Genomic DNA, 27,892 nt, shown 5'->3' on the forward strand with positions numbered 1-27,892 from the left:
AGAATTGTGAATTTCATGGCCCCTGGGTTGGGGGTTCTGGTGTTAGGGCGGGGCTTTATTGAATACCGGTATATATTGAAAATGCATAAATTCTTTAAAACTCTTCTTTTCTGCACCTGAGTATTTTTCCAATGAACTATGTACATAGTTATGAGGAGGAAGGATGCCTCTTTGAGATTTTTGAATTTCAGGGTCCCTGGGTAAGAGATTCTTGTGTTGGGGGGGGGGGGGCTCTAATGTTTATATAGTGAAAATGCTTGAATTCTTTGAAAATCTTTTCCTTTGTTTTTGGGTATAATGCCAATGATCTTAGTATATATTTATGAAAAAAAACCTGCTTCTTCCAAAAATGGTTAATTTCCTGTCCCCTGGGACAGAGGTACTTTGGGGAGGAGATAACATAGTCTGAAATAATTTAATGCTTTGAAGTCTGCACTTTGGTATTAACAGCATGATGAAATAATTTTTTTAAATTTCCAAAATTTTGAAAGATGTGGCCCCAGGGTCAGTGGTTCAGTGGGATGGGGAGTTCAACTGTGGACCAACCCTAACAGAAGAAGCAGGGGCACAGGGGCCCTGAAATTCACTAAAAGTTAAAATGCATTTTCTCTTTGTTACTTTGATCTACTTCTGGATTTTAAGTAACCAAAATAAGCATGCTGAATGTATAATTATGATAAGCAATGGTGCCTCTTTCAAAATTGTGAATTTCATGGCCTCCAGACAAACATGAAACTTCAAAACTTGAATAAAATTCAATTGTTGGAAAGTTGTCGCATGATACTCAGGTGACCTATAAAGCCCATGGGCCTCTTTTTTTTTTTTTGATTAACACTTTCTTTCTTTTATTCTTTAAGCCAAAGGCTCATCAGATTTACATGTACAACATATAAACACAATAAAGAGAACAGAATAAATATTATATATACAACAAGAGGCCCATGGGCCACATCGCTCACCTGAACACTGTGGCTAGCATAAAAGCAGAAATTAGTTTATTACTGAAAAGTTTAAACCCAAATCTACACTACCTGAGGATAATTCCAAATAAATATGACCAATCATGACTTTGTTATTCTTGAGAAAAAGATTTTTAAAGAATTTTCCCATATATTTCTATGTAAAACTTGGGTCGGCCATTGTGGCCCCGCCCTACCCCCGGGGGTCATGATTTGAACAAACTTGAATCTACACTACTGAGGATGCTTCCAAATAAATATGACCAATCATGGCTTTGTTATTCTTGAGAAGAAGATTTTAAAAGAATTTTCCGCTATATTTCTATGTAAAACTTTTGTCAGCCATTGTGGCCCCTCACAACGCCCTGGGGGTCATGATTTGAACAAACTTGAATCCACACTACCTGAGGATGCTTCCATATTAATATGACCAATCAAGGCTTTGTTATTCTTGAGAAGAAGATTTTAAAAGAATTTTCCCATATATTTCTATGTAAAACTTGGGTGGGCCATTGTGGCCCCGCCCTATCCCCGGGGTCATGATTTGAACAAACTTGAATCTACACTACTGAGGATGCTTCCATATAAATATAACCAATCATGGCTTTGCTATTCTTGAGAAGAAGATTTTTAAAGAATTTTCCCATATATTTCTATGTAAAACTTGGGTCGGCCATTGTGGCCCCGCCCTAACCCCGGGGGTCATGATTTGAACAAACTTGAATCCACACTACCTGAGGATGCTTCCATATAAATATGACTAATCATGGCTTTGTTATTCTTGAGAAGAAGATTTTAAAAGAATTTTCCCATATATTTCTGTGTAAAACTTGGGTCGGCCATTGTGGCCCCGCCCTACCCCCGGGGGTCATGATTTGAACAAATTTGAATCTACACTACCTGAGGATGATTTCACCTGAGTTTCATCTTTCCTGGCCCAGTGGTTCTTGAGAAGAAGATTTTTTTAAAATTCCATTATTTTCTCACTAATTCATAATTGTCTCCCCTTTGAAGAGGGCGTGGCCCTTCATTTGAACAAACTTTAATCCCCTACACCTAAGGATACTTTGTGGCAAGTTTGGTTGAAATTGGCCCAGTGGTTCTTGAGAAGAAGATGAAAATGTGAAAAGTTTACAGACAGATGGACAGACAGACAGACGGACAGACGGACGCCGGACAAAATGTGATCAGAAAAGCTCACTTGTGCCTTCGGCTCAGGTGAGCTAAAAATACACAAAGGATATAGATATCAATAGTAGTTACAAATTCGACTTTCATAGAGCAGTAGCTTTATATAAAAATTTCCCCAAATTAGACAATTCTTTAACATTTTCGCTACTCATTAAACATACAACTTTAAAAACACTTGGTTTGACATAATAATATTTCTTAATGTACATACTTCTCAAATTTTCAAAAAATGGACATTTTAATATGAAATGAAATTCATCTTCAATATCATTACAGGCGCAAAGTGTGCAAATTCTTTGAGATCTAAGTGTATTATTTATATCTACCAGTTTCATTTTTTAATTGGTGGTTTGATAATCTAATCTTGGTAAGCATTCTCCTATATCTATCATCAATAGGTTTTGTTAAATATCTTTGTAAGACAAAATCATTCACAACATATTGGTACAATTGTCCTTTTGAAGATGAAGATACAAATGAAAAAATATTTTGTCTATAAATATCAGTCATCCTTTGTTCAATTATTTTATATGTACAATTATCAACAATGTTAGATTCCCATAAATAGCTCAAACCTAGTCTCTCCAACTCTTCTTTAATACACATAATCCACTTATCGTTACGTAAAACCATATCTTCATAACAGGCCCTAATTATACAATTATCAGTCCCTTTTGTTTGCATAAAAGTCTGCTTCGTATGAATACAAAAGAGGTCTGTTAAAGTGTTAATAATGGGACATGATTGGTACCAATGGGAATCCCAATAGATTGTTTGAAGACCTGGTCACCTAACACAGCATAGATATTGTAAATCAGAAACTTGTGCATCTTTTTGATGTCAATTTTAGAGTACTTGTGTGTACAATAAGAATGTTTTTATGCCCCCCTTCGAAGAAGGGAGGGCATATTGCTTTGCTGCTGTCTGTCGGTCGGTAGGTCTGTCGGTCGGTAGGTCCATATAGTTTCCATTCATTTTCTTCTTAACCCTTGCACATACTGATATGAAATTTGGTATACAAGTATATCAGATGAATATCTAGGTCAAGTTCTGTTTTGGGTACAATCGCACCATAATTGACAGAGTTATGCCTCTTGGACTTAGAAAAATTCCAATTATTTGCAGTTTCCGTTCATTTTCTTTGGAGAGGTTGCACATATTGAAATGGAATTTAGTATACAGATTAGTCAGATGAATATCTAGGTCAAGTTTTGTTTTGGGTAGGATCGCACCATAATTGACAGAGTTATGCCCCTTGGACTTAGAAAAATTCCAATTATTTGCAGTTTCCGTTCATTTTCTTTGGAGAGGTTGCACATATTGAAATGAAATTTAGTATACAGATTAGTCAGATGAATATCTAGGTCAAGTTCTGTTTTGGATACAATCGCACCATAATTGACAGAGTTATGCCCCTTGGACTTAGAAAAATTCCAAATATTTGCAATTCTGTTCATTTTCTAATGAGAGGTTGCACGTATTGAAATGGAATTTAGTATACAAATTATTCAGATGAATATCAAGGTCAAATTATGTTTTGGGTATGATCATACCATAATTGACAGAGTTATGCCCTTTTGGACTTAGAAAAATTCCAATTTGTGGGGGAGGGGGGGGGCATAAGTGTTTTACAAACATCTCTTGTTTAACTAAATAATTTTGCAAGTGACCAATGACAAGGTAAGTAAATTTATGAGTTTCAGTTTTATTGAAAAACAGCTGTCAATGATATTGAAAAGCCTGGACTGTAATTTATCATGGGAAATGGTAGTGTATAAAGTTGAAAAGTCAGAAGTCTTTAAGCTATTGCTTTTGGTAAAATTGTAATGTGTCGAGCGGAATAATAATAGCAATCGGGGTCGTACCTTGTCAATTCAAGGTTTTGGGGGATGATTTCCAATATGATATAATTTTTCTTAATAAATGATTGACAAATGATTGATTACAAAGGCCTTCAAAATACACAAATAAATGGCCAACCTTATCTAGGTTAATAATCACGACGACAATATTTAAAGTTGAATCAAATAATTACAGATGATAATAAGCAAATGGCAGTGGGTAGGCTATCCCTTACACTGGCCAACCTCGGACTGACGCTTGTACTGCAGCCTTATTCAGGACACAATCAGTACAAGTGACAGTCCTTCAACTGCTGTGCACACTGCTAGCCTTATTCAGGCAGACAAACTGCACACAACAGCCTGGTTGCCAGACGGGTCAACAAGCTTAATTACAAGTGTGGTGGCTAACCTCCGTTCCTGGTTAGCCAGCCTTTGAGTGGCTTGCCACTCAGAAAACACAACAGCCTTTTTAATAATAATCTTTGTAGACTAGACCTTACTTCTTTCAGGTCGACCTCTTATGTAAGCTGACTTTATTTCTTGCAAGTCTCACTTACCACAGTTATGTTCGCACACGATCTTGTTTGTCTCACAGCTGGAACTCGAAAAATGAACGCTTGATACTGCGATTCAGGCTTTATATACTTTTTAAAGCGGATGTTTACGTTCACATCCTAATCACCGAATGATTACAATATAAATTTCCGGAATATTACAAAATCTTGTGATTTCAAATGTCCAGTCCCGTGGGGATCCGGGTTAGAATAGGTTCTCAGTACCCCCTTGCTTGTCGTAAAAGGCGACTAAATGGGGCGGTCCTTCGGATGAGACCGTATAAACCGAGGCCCCGTGTCACAGCAGGTGTGGCACGATAAAGATCCCTCCCTGCTCAATGGCCCTAAGTGCCGAGCATAGGCCCAAATTTGCAGCCCTTCACCGGCAATGGTGACGTCTCCATATCAGTGAAATATTCTGAAGAGGGACGTTAAACAGTATATACAATCAATCAAATGGTCCAAAAGTTCCTTCAATTAGAATTTTTAAGTATCCACATCTGCTTTACCTCACTTCTTGAAAATGTTGTACAGTACTCTTGAAGTTTCTCCTTCACTACTGTTAATATCTTAGTGAGGAGTAAAGAAAGTGGCTTGGTTAAACATTTACTGGAACATGCTATGTATCTTTGATTGTAAGGATTCTTATAAAGTTTCGTAATCCAATAAAATATGGTAGTTCAAAATCATTCTTGTTCTTTGGGATATTAAAAATATTCTGAACTGACATATGATTTTGAAGAATTTACTCCCTGGATTACCACTTGTAGAATTAAATCCAAGTTCTTCTAAAATACACGTAGTACTATAATGATTTATATATGAGCCTTACAAGCAAATTATTATATTTTTTGCGAATGCAATGCAATTTCGAAGAGCAATATATGGTAAGTGTCTCAATTGGCCCCTAAAAATGAATATCTTAACTTTACTTTATACATGTATATAGCTTTAATTTGTACAGCTATATATATGCGACCTTTATTGGTCATTTTCATTTTGATTAAAATGCCGTTATTTTAGAAATATATATGACATCATAAATGTCATGTTTTCCCGCTATTTTAGTATATTTTGTATAAAACTGCTTATTTTCAAGCAGTTTTTCTTCCAGAAAATATAGAGCACAGCCTAGAACAAGCCTTATATTTTTACCAAAGATGTATCTATCCAATACTGATAAGTGACAGAAAAAATATGTATGTTCTACACTGCGCTCTATGTTTCCCATATTAAAGAAAAAAATATCAAGAAAAATTTTAAGGCATATTTTTGGTTTTTTTGTTAGATAGCAAAAATAGCATTATTTCTCATGTCATTTACAGCTAGAGAGTGCATATAAATGTGAAAAATATATTAGAAATATTTCTAATATGATCTCTTCTTCAAAACAAATATCAACTAGTTCTAATTGTAACGGGGACCGTTACAGATGTTCCCCAAACGCTTCCCAACTCCCTTTTTGTGCAAATTTAATTTAAAACTTTTTTCAATATGCTTAGTATCGCAGGATTTCATAAAAAAAATTTAAAAGCTACCATGATATCAACTTTTTGTCATTTCACGCATTGTTCGCAAACGCACGTGCATGCACATGCAAGGTGATCATGACAGGTGTCTAAACCAATAACATATCTTTATATTCCACAAATCAATTAAAAGTCATAAAAATATAAATTTTAGCGTTTTTTAAACATATTGTTCATTTTTACGCATTGCGTGTGCGCATGTGCATGCAAGCACGTCCTTTGCATTCAATTTTGATATCAATATCATGTAGGAATCCATAATACTTATTCATATTCTAAACTTCATCCTCTTTTGTTGAGAAACAAGAAAGATATAGGCATGTAAAGTTTCAGCCAATCAGATTGCAGCACACGTGGATTTATGTGCTTTCATGATAATTCTTATATATCATGCGGTAGATCTTCATTATATGTGACTAAGTTCAAAATTTCAAAGGATTACGACGTAAAACAAGAAAGATTTTGAGACTTTAGTTTCAGCCAATCAGAGCAAAGCGCACGTGCATGCGCGTAAGATCTTGCAATTTTGACCATGTCATCTTGTCCATACTACTACAATATTCATGCATTGTGAGTTTCAAAAAATTCCATCAAGAAAAAGTAAAGTTACGGCTTCATCCATGGTCTTGGTTATTTCACATGTTGCACGTGCGCGCTCTTGGCAACACATGCGCATGTACGTGCTTTCATGAAAATTATTATATACCATGCTGTAGATCTTCAAATTGTGTGACTAAGTTCAAAATTTCAAAGTATTGTGACGAAAAACAAGAAAGATATTGAGACTTTAGTTTCAGCCAATCAGAGCGAAGCGCACGTGCATGCGCGTGAGATCTTGCTATTTTGACTATGTCAACACGTCTATACTACTAATATATACTTATATTATGAGTATCAAAGCATATAATCAAAAAATAAAAAAGTTACGGCTGTTTCTATTATTTTGGTCATTTCACGCATTGCACGTGCGCGCTCTTGCAAGCACGTGCGCGCAAAATGACCTTCGTTCCGCAAATCTACATAACATGCCTACTGATCCTAAAAAGGTTTCACCTAGGTCGGACGTGTAGTTTACAAGATCATTCGCGGAAAAGATTTTCCCAGGAAGAAGAAAAATAATAATAATAATAATAAGAAACAGAGTAAAAACAATATGTTCCCCAACTTCGTTTGGGGAACATAATTAAACATATTTGAATGTCATTCTAAAATGTTGATTTTTAGGGGGCCAGAATTGGCTCTTATCATATATATATATATATATATATTTCCATTTCTAATTTTTTTCTCTGTGATAACTCTTTGAAAGTTAGGGGTAGTTTATTTCTTGATAATTCTGCCGGAATGTAAATTAGGCAGGTCGATAGGTCGGGAGCTAAGGAGGCCTAATACGCATGCAATTCTCGTGCGCATCTGTCTCTGTGTCTGACGCTAAGGAGGCCAAATATGCATGTAAATCTCGTGCGGCTGCCTTTGTGTTTGACGTCGGTTGGCGAGTACTTATTGAAATTGGCATGGAAGTCATCATGTGATTTAAATCTATTTATCTACATTTTTAAAGTCTAAATCTACAATTTTATTTCACAGTGAAATGGAAATATAAGGAATCACTGTCTAGTTAGGAGGGTATGTCAGGGACATCAACAATAGTGGGAAACATGGGATAATTTAAGCATAACGGGCTTCGCCCGTTATGCAAATTATCCCATGTTTCCAACTATTGTTGATGCCCTGACATACCCTCCTAACTAGACAGTGATTCCTTAAATATATATATATATATATATATATATATATATATATATATATATATATATATATATATATATATATATATATATATATATATATACTCCTTTGTTTAAAATTTTCTACTCCATTCTCACGGAAATATAATCTTTCAGGTACTACAGTTGAATTCCCACCAACCCCACCAGAAAACCAAACCACAAACCCACCTCCTGGCACTGATGAATCAAAACATAAATCGGAAAATCTGGGATCAGACGAAGGTGTACAGTTATTAGTTGGAGATGAAAAAAGTGTGTCAGGCAAGTTTTTCTTTTACTGTTAAATTCATGGATTGACTGGTTATGCAAAGACAAAAACACCTTATATTTATAAAGAAGGGAGGACATATTGCTCTTCTGTTGACTGTCAGTCAGTCTGTCTGTCGGTCCACCAAGTTTCTGTTCATTTTCTTCACAGTGGTTGCACACACTGAAATGAATTTTGGTATACAGATTTAACATTAGAATATCTAGGTTAAGTTGTGATTTGGATACAATCGAGTCATTTTTGACAGAGTTATGTGGACTTAGTGAATTTCAATTATTTGCAGTTTCTGTTCATTTTCTTCACAGCAGTTGCACATACTGAAATGAAAGTAATAGGTCAAGCTCTGTTTAAGGTTTGATTGAGAAATTTTTGACAGGGTTATGTCCCTTGGACTAAGAGAAATTAAAATTATTTGTGAGAGAGTTGTCAGTCTGTCTGTAATCGATTTTTTTAGAACTCAACCCTAGCTCATACAAATTATTTCCAGTTTTATTTGAACCTGGTATCTAATTAGACAACATCAAGATACATCATTCTGCATGTTATTATCTTTAATCGAAGTTAATACTGGGTATTTTTTATTATAATTAAAAACCCTGCTTAAAAAGTGGAGGGGATGGGGGTGTATAGTGATTTGGTTTCCATTCATCTATCTATCCTTCCATCCATTTGTTCGTCTGTTACCCATCTCTTATCCCCAACTCCTCTTACACCAATGAGTATTTAAATTTAACGAGACTTTCACAGAATATTTGTTATATACATGTAGTGCCATTTTGACCTCTTGTTTAATTTTTTATTAGACACATGTATCCATGACAGATTCTTTGTTACATAATGCCATTGTGACAATGACAACCTATTTTACTTTTTGATCCAAGTCTTATTTCGGGTTTTTCAGATCAATATATGTATGTCGATGGTATTTTCTCCAGTCTAGTCTCACTGAAATCTAATCTTTCAGGTATTTCAGTTGAACTTCAACCCATTCCACCTGAGAGCCAAATTGTATACTCACCTCCCTGCATTGATGATAGTGTCATAGTGTTCTCAACACCATTTGGTAAGTAGCAAACAAATGTGTTTTTGTCAAAAAGGGCTTATATTTATGCCTCTGTATAAATCAAAGATTTGGGGGTATGTGATTTTTGTCCTGTCCATCTGTTTGTTTGCAAAAACTTTAACACTGCCTATAACTTTTCAGTGGATAGACTATGGCTTTTATATTTCACAGGTGTATTTCTTGTGACAAGACCTCTTTCTTTTGGGTACCGCAAATTTGACCTCTTGACCTTGTAGTTTGATGCACTTTTACTGAAAATTTACAAATGTTAACTTTGGACATAGATTTTGAGCAGTTAGTGCTAGGGCTTTCATACATCATGTATAATCATTGTGACAAGACCAAATATTTTGTACCTTTTGGCCTTAATGTTAGAATCTGACCCACTTTTAAAAACTCTGACCTTTGCAATAAGTTAACTTTTGAACAGTTAGTAATAGGGTGTTCATATTTCACAGGTGTATTCTATATAACAAGACCTTCCTTAGGATACCAATAATTTTGACCTCTTGACCTTGTAATTTGACTGGCATTTAAAAACTTTAATCCTGCCTAAAACCTGCCATAAGGGGGCATCAGGGTTTCACAAATGCATCTTGTGGGGAAAGTTTATTCGTATACATGTAGGATCTTCTCTAGTTTACGGTTTCCCTATATGATTTTATATAGATGTTTTTTATACCTTGGGACCAAATTGTATGCATTTAACAACTGTCCATATTTTTTGCAGGTTATGCAGCAGGATTTAATTCTAGAAGGGGAAGCCATGTTTGGAGTGATCTTTCCAAGAAATTTAAAGAATTTAAAGAGGCAGGAAGGCCTGTAAACCTTCTGGATTTATTGAGAGAAACCAACTGGCAGCTATCTCAAACTGAGAACACTATCGATGGCAATGGAAAAGTTATTGTATATAAACCATTGCTCAGTATCTGTCATACACTTACAAGACACATCGTGTTTGACTGGACAGCTGATTTAAAAAAAACATAGTTTTCTCTATATTCCCTTATAGAAATGCTTTTTGTGTTTTTTTTTAAAACATAGTTTTCTCTATGTTTCACATAGAAATGCTTTTTGTGATTTTTTTTTAAAATCCATATATAGTTTTCTGTATATACCCACATAGAAATGAGTTTTTATTGTAAAAGACAATGTTTTACAGATATAAGGCCTAACAAAGGGGGAGCAGTGCTATTTTAATATTGTAGAACTGGCTATGACACCTTTGTTAATTAAACATCAAAATATTGGCCCATGTACATCGATCATCACATCCAAAGTCAATGCCAACTGTCTTTGCAACTAAACATGATGCCTAAATAAATTAAAGGAAAAATAAGAAATTCATTAGGTCTCAAATTTAACTGAATAAGTGTTGGTGTTATTCATGCATTGTTATACTAACAGTTGAACTTTGTTATGTTGACCAGGAATCTCAGATATCATGGACATGTCCTAATGATTAAAAATTCCCAACTACATACTCATTTTTTTAGCCTTTTTTTTCCTAATCTTTGTATATGCTTAAGTTTTTTCTTGGTCTCAACATTTCTATTTCTTTTCTCTCTGTGATAACTCTTTGAAAGTTAGTGCAGTTGATTTCTTTATCATTCTACTGGAATGTAAATTTCATATGCAATCTGGGTCAGGAGCTAAGGAGGCCTAATATGCATGTAAACTAAATCTTGTGTGGCTTTGACGATAGTGGGCAGGAGGCCAGGGACTACCAGTATTGAAATTGACACGGGCTGCCTCAGTAATTTAAATTTAGACTTTTAAATTTACAATTTTATTTCACAATGAAATGGAAATATAATGATTCACTGTTTAGTTAGTATAGTATGTCAGGGACATCACTGATAGAGGGAAACATTGGATAATTTATGCACGACGGACTTCACTCTTAATGCAAATTATTCTGTCTCCAACTATTGTTGATGCCCTGGCATACTTTTCTAAGTAGACAGTGCTTCTTTAAATATCGTTTGGGTTGCCCTTTCCCAACCGACTGGTGACTTAAACTGTTCAACTCCTATTACTTATAAGTAGCATGATACCTTTATGACTGGTTCGATACGGAAGAGTATGCTCTACGTATGAAAGTTTTTTTAAGAGGTAGTTATTCACAAACAAGTTGATGAAACAAGAATTCCAGCAGTCTTGTTTAAAATACAATTATCATTAAGTCAAATGCTGACTGGCGCCAGTATTTACACACTGAATTGTCGACGGATTTTTCCATGTTTTTCCCTATCATGACAACGAGAACACAGGGTTGTGACCGGTCGGTAGGAGATGCTCACTCCTCAATGGCACCTGATCACATTTCTGATGTTTTAAAGGTCCAAGTTTGCGACGGATGCTCCTGACTCGCATTGTTTAATGGCAGATGATACAAACATTTTTTTTATGGAGATGACTAAATATGATGTAACAGGTTTAGAAAAGTTGATAATTCTTAGACTTTTTTCTCCTAAGACTTGGAATATGAAATATAGACTTGGCAAATATTAGTAATACTTTAATAAAATAACAAATGCTACAGAATATTCATGTTATCTTGGTGCTAAAAGTATAATATACACTTTAGAAAATTGTACCTAGCCATGTGAATTTTATCGGGAAAAAATTCAAAATGATAAAAAACAGCCATTGTAATGTTTCAGATTTTTTTTATCATTTTGTTTTTCCTCATATCTCAATATTATTTCATTTCACCTTTTGGGGCGATGAGGTGTGTACTCAATAAAAGACATTTGTCTTCAAAAAACTGTTTAGACTCTTACTTTTTTATGTTCTCAATCTGTGCAATAAGATTTCAGAATTTTGAATAATGTCATTCTTGCGCGGCCATGTCAGAGTCAAAATGATTCGTTTAATACAAAACCTGATTTCTGAACTCATCTTACATTCTTCATAGTAACACACTCATATTTTGGAGTGATTCTGAGCATTTCCTGTAGAGGTGCAACTTGATTCTAAAGAATGATTGCACTTAGTGTATAAAACGTGGCCCCCGGTAAATTGCGCAAAAAATAAAGTATAGAAAGTAGCCTTATGAGATTAATAATATTTTTAAACAATGAGAACGTATTTTTTTTTACTACTACGGAGACTGTAATTAGTATACTAGTTACTACCCATGACAGTAATCTTTCATTTAAAAATGGATCAATATAGTGTGGTTGCTGCTCATCTTTCTTTGCTATAAATAAATTTCTTCAAATGAAAAGGAACACATTTTTAAAGAATGAAGAAAAATCCTTTTATTGAAACATTGAAAGAACGACATTTAAAACTGAATCACCGTAAAATCTCCAGCAGCTGAAGCATAACACTGAGTTTATAATTGGTCTGGCGATGTAGTGATTGTCTCCTCAACTTTTCCTTCCTCCTCCTCCTCTCTATTTCCTCCCTTCGTTCTCTGGCTCTCTCTTGCTTCTCTATCATTGCAAGCTCCCTTTTACCTGTAAAAAAAGAATTCATATATTAAACACAAACTAAGTATTTATTCTTTATCGTACATACTTTAATTCCTTCATTGTTAGACTCTTGTTATGGTGGTAAATTACATAAACTTCTACGTTGTTCTTACGTTTTAATGCAACTTCATCCTCATTCTCTTTTCTTTGGAGTTTTGTTTTCAGAAATGATACGTTAGGCCACATTTTCTCTCCTCCAACAGTTACAGGAATATCAAAGGCAACGCCTCCCCCGCTCACTTTGGCTTTGATTCCGTTCTTCTTCAGTATCTTTCGCAACCTCTTTTGCTGTTTTTTTAGTGCGAAAAGGAGTTGGAAAAGGCGCAACTTTACTATGGAAGCAACCCATTGTGTTTATTCTGACTTTGTTGCTATATCACGCTAAGTTACTATGACGTCATCTTTATTGTTACGTCCTTTATACTGTTACGTCAAGCGCAAAATAAAAGAAATCAGTAGAATAAAGAAGGCAGAAAGAAAATATCATTGAAATTAGAGCACTTAATATTACAGTATTCAATGATTTTATTTTATAATTTTCTTATTTCTATACCTAAAAAAATACTAGTCCTTCGGATGAGACCCTATAATAAGAGGCGTGAATCTAGATTTTTTATCCTCGAGTGAGTGTGGAAAGGGGGGTCTAACAGAATTTCAAAAAAATAATAATAAAAAAAAGACTTCTTTCCCATTGGAAAACTTGGGGTTCGTTTAAATACTTTCAAAGCATATATACCTAGGACTGTTCATACCAACATAACAAAGATTTCAGGAAGGTCTCTGTTTTCAAAGGGGAAGTTTCCCTATACGTATGGTCACTTTTACTTCGTGTTTAAACAAAAATTAAAGAATAATCAAACGGGCTGTGATTTATGGAGTCTGAAAATGGACTTTATTGTTAAGTATAGAGCTACTGTAGCTTCTCACATTGTTATCCTTGTTTGTGGTATTCATGTCTTCTTTTTAGTGTGTGGTGGTATACGGTCTCGAACGGTCAGGGTGCGAAATATTATTACCGTTGGTGATAAAAGCGGTAAGTCCACTCAGTAGCAATATCATTAGTAAGTAAACATTCATGAAACTGAGCATTTATGCGGTAGATTTTTTTAAATCTCAATATGTTCACTGTGAATTTGTGAAAAATAATAGATACTGGCTTTTATTTATCATGTTTATAGAGTCTACACATATTTTTCGAAAAGTTTTCATGTAACGTTAAACCGAAAGTAGAATGTTTAGCTTTGTTAAAAAAAATAGTTTTACTTTTTTAAAATTATTGATTTAATCTTTATGGTAATGTTTATCGTAAGAAGGATTTTTTTAATACAGAAATATATATTACACTATCAGAATAAAATTATATTTAAATCATGACAAGATAATGATCATGATGATAATAATGAATCTCAAAATAGGGGCCTGTTCATGTACGGACATGTGTCACGTTATCAGGGCATCAATTTTAAATATCCGTGTCAAAACCATAATATTTACATTACACGTTTTCTGCATATCAAGTGAAATGTAATCCAATGCATTCAGAACACCATATTACATGGACAGGGTGCCAAAAGGTTCAAGCATATGTTTTAGTTTGACTTCACAATCGTTGAACACCTATGAAGTGCAAAGTCATAAGCGAAAATCACACTCACATTGACCAGAAGCGGTTATTTTGGCTCATCCATAAACTGTAGCTTACATGAAGGATAATACATAATTATTTAGTTTTTTAAATATAAATCACATTTGCAGTAAAGGTAGAAAGCTAAAAAAAATATAAATATAAGCAATGAATCATAATTTTTTAAAGATTTAGTCTCATAACTGCAATGGTGTGTGCAAACAAAGAATGGGTGGACTTAACGCCCTATTTTGGATCTTTTTGTGACTACTCTAACAAGTTGAAAATAAAGTGAATCCAAAATATATTACAACCAATAGAAAGAGCAACGTATACATGGTTATTTTAGCTAGAACATATGTACAAAAGCAATGCCTTGTTGCCATGAATCAAAATTGAAGCAACGATACATTAGTGACGTCTTCCAGAATTTGACATGTACCCGGAGTGGTTTTTAGGTCACGCTATCAATATTAATAGGAGGCGGGGCTATCGATCGTTGTCATTGTTGACATTTCTCTCTCTCTCTCTAGAAATTCGAATACGTGTTTGGCATATTTTTGGCGCTGTCATTATGATTTTCAAAAATGTGAGGACACGCAAAATTAAAACAACATTTAATGTGCTAAATTCTAAAAACGGCACCAAACATAGTGATTTATATCTAGGTCAGGTTGAAGAATACTATGTAACTGTTTCCACGAGTAATATTTAACAGCCTACAGGTCAATGGAAGTCGTAACAATGGAAGAGAGAAGTTTGTTTTGAGCAAGGATTTTTGTTAAATTAGGTGTGAGCGCACGTTTGTCGGCTCTTCTCCTTTTAATATGTCATTATTTTTATTAATATACAACTACAGTTTTCGTAAGAACAGCCGACAAACATGCGCTGACTATGTATTCAGACGATGAAAAATGCGTGACCCTGATTATCTATTGATATTCAAGAAATCTTCAGGCATCATGCCTTCGATATTTATTTAGTTTACCTCGAAAAGAGCATTTTAAATTCACATCCGTACCATAAATACACAGTTAAGATGTTGGGGGTTTATATGATAGGAAAAATAAACTTTTTATGGAACTTAAATTTACAGCATTTTTTCTGGGCAGTTAAGTCCACCCATTCTTTTCATAACTCATGACAATTTGTTTGCACACAATGTTGCAGTTATGATACTAAATCTTTCGAAAATAATGATTCATTGCTTTTGTAAGCACTGTACAATGATACAATGTACATTACATATTTTTAAATTTTAGGTTCAGTTCAGAATGAATTCTGGTGCTTATGAAGTGATGAAGGGAAAACCATGGAAAGCTGTTAACTTTGATTGGGATTTTTCAGTCGGTAATAATGGACTCAGAAGAGGAGCTGCAATTATAGACGAGAGGAAAAGTTTTATCAGAATGTTGGAAAAGTTAGAGTTTCAAATTTATGAACAAAAAAATGTAAAGTTGACAAGAAATTTATCCAAGTCCCAATTTTTGAAGGAATTGAAAGAATGTAAGTCATAATGTTTCACTGTTTGTCTTAATTCACTACACACTGATTATATCAAACAAGTATCCAAACATCAAAGTAGAATTGTTTCAGCCAGAGATATAATTATCTGCTGTAAGTAAGCAGGGAAATTTTGCTCCTGTTTTTTTTTTTACCTTTCTCACTAACCTCGGTTGAACAAATTTAAAATAAGCAAATTTCATAGAATATGTATAATTTCTTAAACAAAACTGCTACTGGTCGAATTAAAATGGGGCAATAATGTTTGAAGGGTGAAAGGGCGAAAATAAAGTGGGACAAAAATAACCCTGTATATGTATATAGTATTTCGAAGCCATGTGCTTGTGGACATATTTTTGGAACCTTTGTTAGCTGAATAGCTGGAATATAATTCTATTCATGATCAAAGGATACATTTGGATTTAGAGTCAAGGTCATAACTCAAGGTCACCTGGTAGTGTAATTTTGACAGGCAGGGATTAATCTAGGGCATACTTACTACTTATATTCTGTGTTTTCCCCCTAGAGAAAATTTCCCATAAGATGTAATTTTCCCCTTTTGATGAGTAAAATATTCCCCTTACAATAATAAAAACCTAAATATTTTTTCCTTCATAAAAAATGAAAATTTTAAGTAAATTTTTTCAGTGTATGAGAAATATGGTTTTACTTTGCTACTTTATGCACTTTAAATGGTCATAAAAATGCTGAATTCAATTGACCCCGAAGCAGGGCTTGCCCTGCACTCAATCGAGTGATTCCCAGACCCTGGCTAATTTTCCCAATTTCTCCAGAAGGGGTAGTTTCCCCAAAAACCGAGTGTAGATTAGTGTTGATCGGTATTGTTCCAGGGTGGGGGTGGGGGTTTCATTTATGATAATCAATTAGCCTAAAGTTATTTTTCACTATAAATGCTAAAATGACTGATTGGTTATTTAACTTGATAAAAGATATTGAGAAAAATTAATGTAAACATGTTGTTAACTTTTTTTGTTTCTTTAAGACTGATATAAATAAATTCATGCCTTTGTGCTTTGATAATGTGATATCTATTAGATGTTCTTATATGTTTGTTTAACATGTTGAAGTTAAGAAAGACTGTGAAAAATCGTGTGGATGCCTTCTGGTGACAGTATCTTCCCATGGAGTCATTCTACCGCAAAACGGACAGACAGGCAATGTGGCAACATCTGAGGACTATGTCTTGACACATCCAGAACCAAACAAAAATGCATTCTCACAAGATTTTGAAGATGAGCGTGTCTCGGTGCGAGAAATAGTTGAAATATTCAAAGATTCAGATTTAAACGTATTAAAAGGAATACCAAAAATATTTTTTATTCAGGTACAGCTGCACTGAAAATATTTAACTTGTAAGTATTGTAAAACACCAAATTTCTGTGACATCATAATTTGGGGGGAATGTTGTTTAATTGCTATAAGCAAGGCTATATTTCCTATAATTAAAGTTATTATTGTCTGCGTTCTGTTTTTGATTTTTAGCTCACCTGAGCTGAAAGCTCAAGTGAGCTTTTCTGATCACCTGTTGTCCGTCTGTCTGTCTAGCTGTCCGTCCGTCCGTCTGTTAACTTTTCACATTTTCAACTTCTTCTCAAGAACCACCGGGACAATTTTAACCAAACTTGGTACAAAGCATTCTTTGGTAAAGGGAAATTTAAATTGTTAAAATCAAGGGCCAAGATACCTTCCAAGGGGAGATAATCAAGAAAATACAAAAATATGGTTGGGTCATTAAAAAATCTTCTTCTCAAGAACCACTGGGCCAGAAAAGCTGAAACTTATATGAAATCATCCTGGGGTAGTGTGGATATTAAATTGTTAAAATCATGACCCCCTGGGGTAGGGCGGGGCCACAATAGGAAATCCAAGTTTTACATAGAAATATATAGAACAAATCTTTAAAAATCTTCTTCTCAAGAACCACTGGGCCAGGATGCCTGAAACTTATGTGGAAGCATCCTTGGGTAGTGTAGATATTAAATTGTTAAAATCATGACCCCTGGGGTAGGGCGGGGCCACAATAGGGAATCCAAGTTTTACATAGAAATATATATAGAACAAATCTTTAAAAAAAGATCTGCATCACCCAAGTTACTCAGGTGAGCGATGTGGCCCATGGGCCTCTTGTTAGCTCTATTGGTCAGAGACCAGAAGAGCTTATGTGATAGTAAGGTGTCCGTCGTCCGTCTTTCTGTTAGGGGTGGGACGATACACACATCTTGCGATACGATACGTATCTCGATATATTGGCACGATACGATACGTATCTCGATATTATGATAAATTATAAAACTATTCCAAATAATAAGTTTTTTTTTGTCTAGACATAATAAATCAACAAATTATTCTACATCAAATCATGTTAACTTTGCTTTGAAATTAATACTTGAAGTTCATCAATTTCATTGACTAAAACTCTACAAAACAATGATACATGTACATACTATTATTACTCTTCAGAATTTGTTTACAAATAGTTGTGTATTTCATCAGAGAACACGGACCAAAAATGCATTTAAAAACATCGATCATATTTACATTATTATTAAATCATTGCTGAAAGTGTGTCGCCAAGTTGAGATTACAAAAAAAGTATGAGATAGATTAACAATTTATAACATCAATTGTTCTGGAAACGATATTTTCTGTGTATAGAACGCATTTCATACTGAACTTTTCTTGTCCAATCTCCCGAGCCTGCTTAAAAGTGAAAACGTTTTACCCCTAATCAACGACTTATTAGTTCTAAAGTGTGTCTTCAATATCAAAATAATCTCTTCACTTCGTACAAGCCGCCATTTTCAAAGGACAGGTACTTTCATTTTCAATTTTTTAATAAGTTGTTCGTGTATCGTTTCGTACCGATATTTGAATGCTTGTATCATAAACTGTATCTTAGAGGAAAATATCGGTTTGTATCGTTGTATCGGTATATCGTCCCACCCTTACTTTCTGTCTAGCTGTCCGTCTGTCTGTAAACAATTTTTCAAAACGCTACTCCTCCTACAGTTTTGGTCTGATTTTAATATAACTTGGCACACAAGGAGACTTAACAAATATACATAAAATAGTGTAACGTTTTCTTTTTTATTTCGATGAACGGTTTTGCCATGGTTACTAAAAATAGAATTTTCTGTGAAATTCCTTTAAAACACTACTCCTCTTACAGTTTTGGTCTGATTGCAATATAACTTGGCACACAAGTAGACTACACTAAGATATATAAAATAGTGCATCGGTTTTTGATTTTGATGAACAGTGTTGCCATTGTTACTAAAAATAGAAATGTCTGTGAAATTCCTTTAAAACGCTACTCTTTCTACAGTTTTGGTCTGACGGCAGTGGCTTCTTTTCTCATCCTTTGTTATAAGTACAAACCAGTAGAGCTACAGTCTCGACAGAGACTTCTGGTTTGTTTTTACTTTAGAGTGCAAACATTTCTTTGTAGGCATGTAGAGATGACTCAAAACAAATTGCGGGAAATCCAGGGGTAGATGTAGGTGTACAGGTTGTTGTGGTAGAAGAAGATGAAAGTTTGTCCGGCAAGTTTTAATTTCATTGCATAATGTTTATCTGTAGTTTTAAATTCATGAATCGATTGGTCAAAAATGGAAAGAGCTTAATATATTTATGCCTCCCTTTGAAGAAGGGAGGACATATTGCTTTGCTGCTGTCTGTCGGTCATTCATTCAATCGGTCAGTCTGTTTATCGGTCCACCAAGTTTCCTTTCATTTTCTTCGCAGAGGTTGCACATATTGACATAAGTTTTAGTTATACAGATTCATAATAAGAATATCTAGGTCAAGTGAAATATTGGGTATGATTGAGCCATTTCTGACAGAGTTATGCCCCTTGTACTTAGAATGAAACATATTGAGATAGCAAATAGTATTCATGATCAATAGTCCATAAAACAATACAAAATTGGAGAAGAGCAAACACTGATCTCAAAACATCAGAGGTGGGATCAGGTGTTGTTGAGGAGTAAGCATCCCCTGCCGACTGGTCACACCCGCCGTGTGCTCCTTGTCATGATCAGGAAATAACGGAAAAATCTGTCATCAATTTAGTGTATAAATAACGGACTAACAATTAGTATTAAAAATGTCCATCAGCATTTGACTCAATGATTACTTGCTGACAAGGTCATTGTGTAGACCATTGAACATACAAAATGGTGACTTTAAATGAGACTGTTGATATTCTTGTTTCATCAACTTGTTTGTCAATAATTTACCTCATTTTTGAAATTTCCCATATGTAGACCATGCTCTTGCATTTTAAATTAACTGAGATAAATAAAATCTGTATGCAGGTGACGAAGGTACATTGCAGCATAAGTAAGGGAAGTTGATGATAGAAAAGTTAAAGTCATCACGTTTATCATATAGCTTGGTTGTTAGATTACCATTAATGTCTTTTTCAAGTAAAATATCCAAATATGAAACAGATGTGTCAGACTCTACGGTATCATTTATATCAACATAAGAATGTAAATTACAATAAATTATTGTTAACTTACGATACGTCGTTGATATATCTAAATGTCAAGTCGAAGGCTACAGCAATTCTTCTTTTCACCCATAAGACTTTGCACAAATTCTGCTTCATTTGAATACAAAAGTTGGTCTGCTAATAATGGGGCGCAATTGGTACCCATGGGAGTTCCAATAGATTGTTGGAAGACCTGGTCTCCAAACACAACATAGATACACATGTTTGTCAATTAGAAACTCAAGCACCTTTTTGACGTCAACTTCAGAGTACTTGTATGTACAATCAGAATGTTTGATGTCAACTTCAGAGTACTTGTTTGTACAATCAGAATGTTTTTGAATAAAATGATTTTGCAAATGACCAATGGGGACTGCTTGAAAAGTCGTAAGTTTTTAAGCTGTTGATTTTGGTAAAATCTTGTGATTTCAAATGGTCCAAAAGTTCCTGGAATTTTTAATAGTATCCACATCTGATTCACACCACTTCTTGAACATATTGTTGCACAGTACTCTTGAAATTGCCCCTGCACTACTGTTAATATCTTTGTGAGGAGTAAAGAAACAGACTTGGTTGACTAATTACTGGAACCCGCTATGTATCTTTGTAAGATTCTTCAGAAGTGTTGGAATCCAATATATATATGGTATTTGTTAAGCGCACATTTACTCATAAATAAGTACATTAAAGAATAAATAATCTCCGCAAATATTCAAAATCATTGGGATATTAAAAATATTCAAAACTGACATATGATTTTGAAGAATTTCCTTGTAAGAAAGGGAACTATGAGTATAAGTCAGATTACCACTTGTAGAATTAAATCCAAATTCTTTTAAAATACATGTACAATTTATATAATGAGCCTTACAAATAAAGACAATGTTTTTATCTGCTTTGTCGGCACTGATCATATGTAATCTCTCTATATCTTTTTTCACTTAGATTCCAATTATTTGCTGTTTCCGTTCATTTTCTTTGCAGAGGTTGCTTATATTGAATTGGAATTTGGTATACAGATTTATCATGAGAATATCTAGGTCAAGTTTTATTTTGGGTACAATTGGGCCATTTTGGACAGTGTTATGCCCCTTGGACTTAAAAAATACGATTATACTTGAAGTTTTTGCTCATTTTCTTTCCAGAGGTTCTTTATATTAAAATAAAATTTTTTATACAGATTTATCATAAGAATTCTTAGGCCAAATTCTGGTTTGGGTGCGAGCTAGCCATTTTGGATAGAGTTATGCCCCTTGGACTTAGAAAAATTCCAATAATTTGCAGTTTCTGTTTCTTTTACTTTGCAGAGTTAGCTTATATTGAAATGAAATTTGGTATACAGAATTATTATAAGGATATGTAGATCGAGTTCTCTTCTAAGTATGATTGAGCCATTTTCTTTGCAGGAGTTGCTTATATTAAAATTCCAATTATTTTGGGGAGGGGGGCATAAGTGTCTTACAAATATCTCTTGCTTGTTGTTGATTTATTATTTTAGAAAAATATTAAAGTTTTTGCTTAAAATTTATCTACTTGCGTAACTGTTACAGTTAAAATTTCCAGATTTAGGGTATGTCTGAGATTTTCTCCTGTCTCACTGAAATCTAATCTTTCAGGTACTACAGTTGAATTTTCATCAACCCCACCAGAAAACCAAACCGTACACCAACCTCCCGACATTGATGAATCAAAACATGAAACAGAAAATCAGGAATCAGATAATAATGATGTAGAGCTTTTTGTTGGAGAAGAAAACAGTGTGTCTGGCAAGTTTTAATTTTCATTATATCATGTTTTTCTGTAGTTTTAAATTCATGGATCAAGTAGTCAAAGAAAAAAAAGCTTATATATTTATGCTTCCCTTTGAAGAAGGGAGGACACAATGCTTTACTGTTGTCTGTCAGTCAGTCTGTCTGTCGGTCCCTCAAGTTTCTGTTCATTTTCTTCAAAGTGGTTGCACATACTGAAATGAAATTTAGTATACAGATTTATCATTAGAATATCTAGGTTACGTTCTGTGTTGGATACAAGCAAGCCATTTTTGACTGAGTTATGCCCCATGGACTTAAAAAATTATTTGCAGTTTCTGTTCATTTTCTTCGCCATGTTCACAACTGTTGCACATACTGAAATTTTATGGATTTTTTTAAAACTCAACCCATAGCTCATTCAAATTATTTCCAGTTTTATTTGAATCTGGTAATCAATTAGACGACATCAAGATACAGAATTGTACATGTCTTTATTTTTAATACCGGGTATTTGCTTTAATATTAAACAACTGCTGCCTGCTTGAAAAGCAGAGGGGTGGGAGTATATACAGTGGACCTTCAGATATCTGGACGCTTCCGTATTTGTACGATTTAACAATAACATATTCGGACAAATTGACTAAGAACCAAAGCGTCCAGATAAATAAGGCTCCACTGTGTAGTGGTTTGGTTTCCATTCTTCTGTCCATCTGTTACCCATCTCTTATCCCCAGCTCCTCTTACACCAATAAGTTAAATTTAATGAGACTTTCACAGAATATTTGTTATATAGTGCCATTCTGATCTCTTATTTAATTTTTGTTTAGATGCATATATCCATGACAGATTCTTTGTTACATAATGCCATGGTGACAATGACATATCCTGTTTTAAGTTTGATCTGAGTCTTATTTCGGGTTTCTCAGATCAATATTATGTATGTCGATGATATTTTCTCCAGTCCAGTCTCATTGAAATCTAATCTTTCAGGTATTTCAGCTAAAATTGAACCCATTCCACCTGAGAGCCAAATTGTATACTCGCCTCCCTGCATTGATGATAGTGTCATAGTGTTCTCAACACCATTTGGTAAGTAGCAAAGAAATGTGTTTTGTCAAAAAGGGCTTATTTTTATGCCCCTGTATAAATCAATGATTTAAGGGTATGCAGTTTTTGTCCTGTCCATCTGTTTGTTTGCAAAAACTTTAACACTGCCCATAACTTTTCAGTTGATAGACTTTGGCTTTTATATTTCACAGGTGTATTTCTTGTGACAAGACCTCTTTCTTTTGGGTACCGCAAATTTGACCTCTTGACCTTGGAGTTTGTTGCACTTTTACTGAAAATTTACAAACATTAACTTTGGACATAAATTTTGAGCAGTTATTGCTAGGGCTTTCATACTTCATGTATATTCATTGTGACAAGACCAAATATTTTTTACCTTTTAACCTTAATGTAAGAATCTGACCCACTTTTAAAAACTCTGACCTTTGCCATAACTTTTGAACAGTTAGTAATAGGATGTTCATATTTCACAGGTAACTTCTATATAACAAGACCTTCCTTAGCTAGGATACCAACAATTTTGACCCTTTGACCTTGACCTTGTAATTTGACTGGCATTTAAAAAACTTTAATCCTGCGTAAAACCTGCCATAAGGGGGCATCAGGGTTTCACAAACGCATCTTGTGGGGAAAGTTTAATATTTGTATACATGTAAGATCTTCTCTAGTTTACGGTTTCCCTATATGATTTTAATATATAGATGTTTTTTTATACCTTAATTGGGACCAAATTGTATGCATTTAACAGCAGTCCATGTTTTTTGCAGGTTATGCAGCAGGATTTAATTCTAGAAGGGGAAGCCATGTTTGGAGTGATCTTTCCAAAAAATTTGAGGGATTTAAAGAAGCAGGAAGGCCTGTAAAACTTTTGGACTTCTTGAGAGAAACCAACTGGCAGCTCTCTCAATCTGAGAACACTATCGAGGGTGTTGTATATAAACCATTGCTCAGTATCTGTCACACACTTACAAGACACATTGTGTTTGACAGGACAGCTGATTAAAAAAACATAGTTTTCTCTATATTCCCACACAGAAATGTTTTTTGTGAAAAAAAATTTAAAAACTGATAGTTTTGTATATTCCCACATAGATTTTTTTTGGTAAAAGACAATGTTTTTACAGATATAGGACCAAACAAAGGGGGGAGCATTTTTTTCTATTTTGATATCACAGAACTGGCTATGACACCTATGTTAATTCAACATCAAAATTACTGGCCCATGTACATCACATCCAGAGTCAATGCCAACTGTCTTTTCAACTAAACATGATGCCTAAATTTGTAAGACTGGCATTGGCAAAGGAAAAATAAGAAATTCTTTAGGTCTAAATGTTAACTGAACAAATGTTGGTGTTATTCATGCATTGTAATACAGTTAAACTTTGTTATCTTGAACATACTATGTTACTATAAGTTACATAGGCATCTCAAATATCACGGACACGTCGTAGTGATTAAAACGTCCAAACTACATTTTCATTGTTTAGCCTTTATTTCCCTTATCTTTGTATATGCTTAAGTTTTCTCTTGGTCTTAACAAGTTTGAAAGAAAAGAAAATTTTGGCAGCACAAAATGCAACCATACAAAATCATTTAGCATTGAAATGTAGAACTTTATGTCTTGCACTGTGTGGGTGACTTTTACCATCATTGATGTTTTATGACTTTTTTTTATTAATATGGAAACTGACAGGACACCCAAAGTACCTACCACAAGGTATGACAGATATTGGGGTTCCTCAAGGTATGACAGATATTGGGGTTCCTCAAGGTATGACAGATATTGGGGTTCGAATGTTATTGGTCAAGTGTAATGGAAAGATGTAACAGAGTTACAGTAATCATTGGCTTGATATTTTGGCAGCATATATTTGTAGCACCTGTTTGACACCCAAAAACAAAACTGATTAAGTTTCAATGTCTTGAGATAAAAAAAATTCAAAATTTGCACATATACTATGTCAGTAGCCATGTGTATGTTCAGTTATACTTAGTCAGATGCTGTGTGATATTATACAACTGGTATGTTTCCCATTGTTTTGTTTTCTTTTATTTTAAAGGCGGTAATGTCCTGATGCTTAAATTCATACTCCTTGTCCATCCACAATTAATGTGATAACCATTTTAGATTGACATTTTATACATGTCATATATCATGCTTTTTAATTGAAGTTGATTAACTTTGTCATATATTATATGCATTCAGAATTCTTTATGTTTATAAATAAATTTGCTGAAAATCTAGTGTACCTATGTTAATCAGTAATTTTTTTTATTTCATACTATGATATAACTTCGTGTATATACCGGTATGATGAAATAATTTTATTTCTAGTTGATTTCTTTGTGATAACTCTTTGAAGGTTAGTGGAGTTGATTTTTATCATTTTACTGGAATGTTATTTTCATCAAGGGCAGATAAGGAGGCCTAATGTGGATATAAATCGTGTGTGTCTTTATGTGTGATGCTAATAGGTCTGGTCGGCCTCCTTTTTTGGAGGATAGCTAGATTCAAAATGGTGGTCAAATTTTTACCTGTATGGAAACCTAACCAAGGAGGCCTAATATGCACGGAAATCTTGTGAGGCTGTCTTTGTGTTTGATGTCAGCGGGCGGTGTCTATTAAAATTTAATTTCATTTTTTAATTACTTTAAATCTATCAGTCTACATTTTTAAATTTTCAAAATGAAATGGTAAAATAAGGAATCACTGTTTAGTAGCGTATGTCAGGGACATAATCGATAGATGGAAACGTGAAATGATTTATGCATAACAGGCTTCACCCGTTATGCAAATTATCCCACGTTTCCAACTATCGTTGATGTCCTTTGCATACTCTGCTAACTAGACAGTGATCCTTAAATATTGTTTGGTTGCCCTTTCCTGACCGACTGGCAAAAAATGGTTCAGGAACCAGGAAGCATTTTTTTAGCATTCTATAGAAATAGATTTTGCAATTTTAGCATTGAAGCTATTTTATGGTTTGAAAAAAAATCTCATCTCTTTACCTCTTTACTGACCTAATGTTTTCATCCTAAGTCAGAAGAGGACAAACAAGCATTATTTTTAATTCGGTCTAACTTCAGGTAACGTGTTTAAAAAAGCAAAGCACACACCTACACAGACTAAGTCTTTCATAGTCTCATATCTCATAAAATAGTAAAATGAAATAAACATACACTTTAAAAAAACTAAATTTAATGTTAATTAATTTATCTATTATTTTGTTTCTTTGTTTTGTTTTTGCTTTAATTTTTATTTATATATAAAACATTAAAAACAGTGAATAAAGTTGATAAAACATGTTAGTTACTAGTATTAATTCACATGCACTTCTGCTAATTTAATCTTGAACATAGTCAGATAGGTAACGGGGTGTTTGTCTTGTCCTTTGACCTCTTTTAACCTGTTCTTTTTCTGTAGAAAGAGAACTTGAAGCGGTATTGAGGTTTTGATGATGCATCAGAACATCCGACGCATCATCCCTAGCAAAAAGGTTTGCAACATCTGAGATCACATCATCAGATTCAGATGTTGTGGCTGAGGATGGACAATTTGTCTGCTTCAAACACTCATCACTCAGATTGAAAAATTTATTCCTGAATCTTTTTACCCAGCCGGGATGATCTAGATCTCTACAGAGCTTAATACGGTCATGGTGTATTACAGATTCTCTGTTTTTCTTATCAATGATCTTAAATAAAACAGGAGATTTGACCTCAGTAATGATATATGGACCCTTCCAAGGAAATTTTAATTTTGAACTTTGACCCAGTTTTGTAGCTGAATCAATTTTCAGCACATCTCCTAAATTGTATGTACTTTGGTATAAATTGGTATCAAAGTATCGCTTTTGTCTATTTTGGGCTTTACAAATATTTTCTCTTGCAATTTGATGACATTCTGTAATATTAGACCTCAAATCTTGTAAGTATTCAGGAATTTCTTTCTCAGAGTTGTTCAAGTTGTATGTACCTAGTATCAAATCTATAGGTTGGGTTGTCTCCCTTCCTAAAAACATAAAGTTTTGTGTAAACTGAGTTTGTCTATTTTCAGTAGCTCTAATAGCACCTGCAATTTGTTGTAAATTGAGGTCCCATTCATGTTGTTTGTCTTTTAAATAACATCGAATACTCTGTAGTATTACACGGTTGTATCTTTCAACTTGACCGTTAGACTGGGGATGGTAGGGTGTTGTCCTAGTTTTAGCTATTTTTGCACGAGTACAACATCAACATTTTTACCCTGGTCAGAATGAAACTCTGTAGGGCAACCGAGATATTAAATTATCAACTACAGCTTCAGCTACTGTTTCAGAATTTTGGTTTGGTAATGGGACAATTTCTAACCATATACTGTAGTAAATTGATCAATGATCATCAAAATGTATTTATTTCCATTTTTGGTTACAGGAAGAGGCCCCAGTATGTCAATGTGTACACGATGAAGAGGATGACCTGCATGATATTGACCTAGAGCAGCCTTAGCTTTGATGTTGGACTTTTTATTTTTGTTACATACACTACAACTTTCAACATAAAGTTTAGAGTTTTGTGACATACCATACCAAATTGAGCATTGTTTCAATTTTTCATAAGTCTTGGTATGACCTAAATGCTGTGCTGTTTTGCAGTCATGACAATGTTTAAATATTTCCGATTGCATATTTTTTGGAGCTACAAACAAATATCTTGGATTAATTTGATCTTCCAATAAGTAATATAGAAGACCATCTTTTTGGTGTAA

At 34.1% G+C, this 27,892-nt stretch overlaps 1 pseudogene; it reads left to right on the top strand.

The window, feature by feature from the left end:
- Positions 1 to 25,373, top strand: part of LOC134240214 (uncharacterized) — a 40,637-nt pseudogene extending 15,264 nt beyond the window's left edge.
- Positions 25,374 to 27,892: the final 2,519 nt, after the last annotated feature.

This window comes from Saccostrea cucullata, unplaced genomic scaffold, assembly GCF_032062105.1.
Source record: "Saccostrea cucullata isolate Sc308-1 unplaced genomic scaffold, CSIRO_AGI_Scuc_v1 ctg5061, whole genome shotgun sequence".
Classification (NCBI taxonomy): Eukaryota; Metazoa; Mollusca; class Bivalvia; order Ostreida; family Ostreidae; genus Saccostrea; species Saccostrea cuccullata.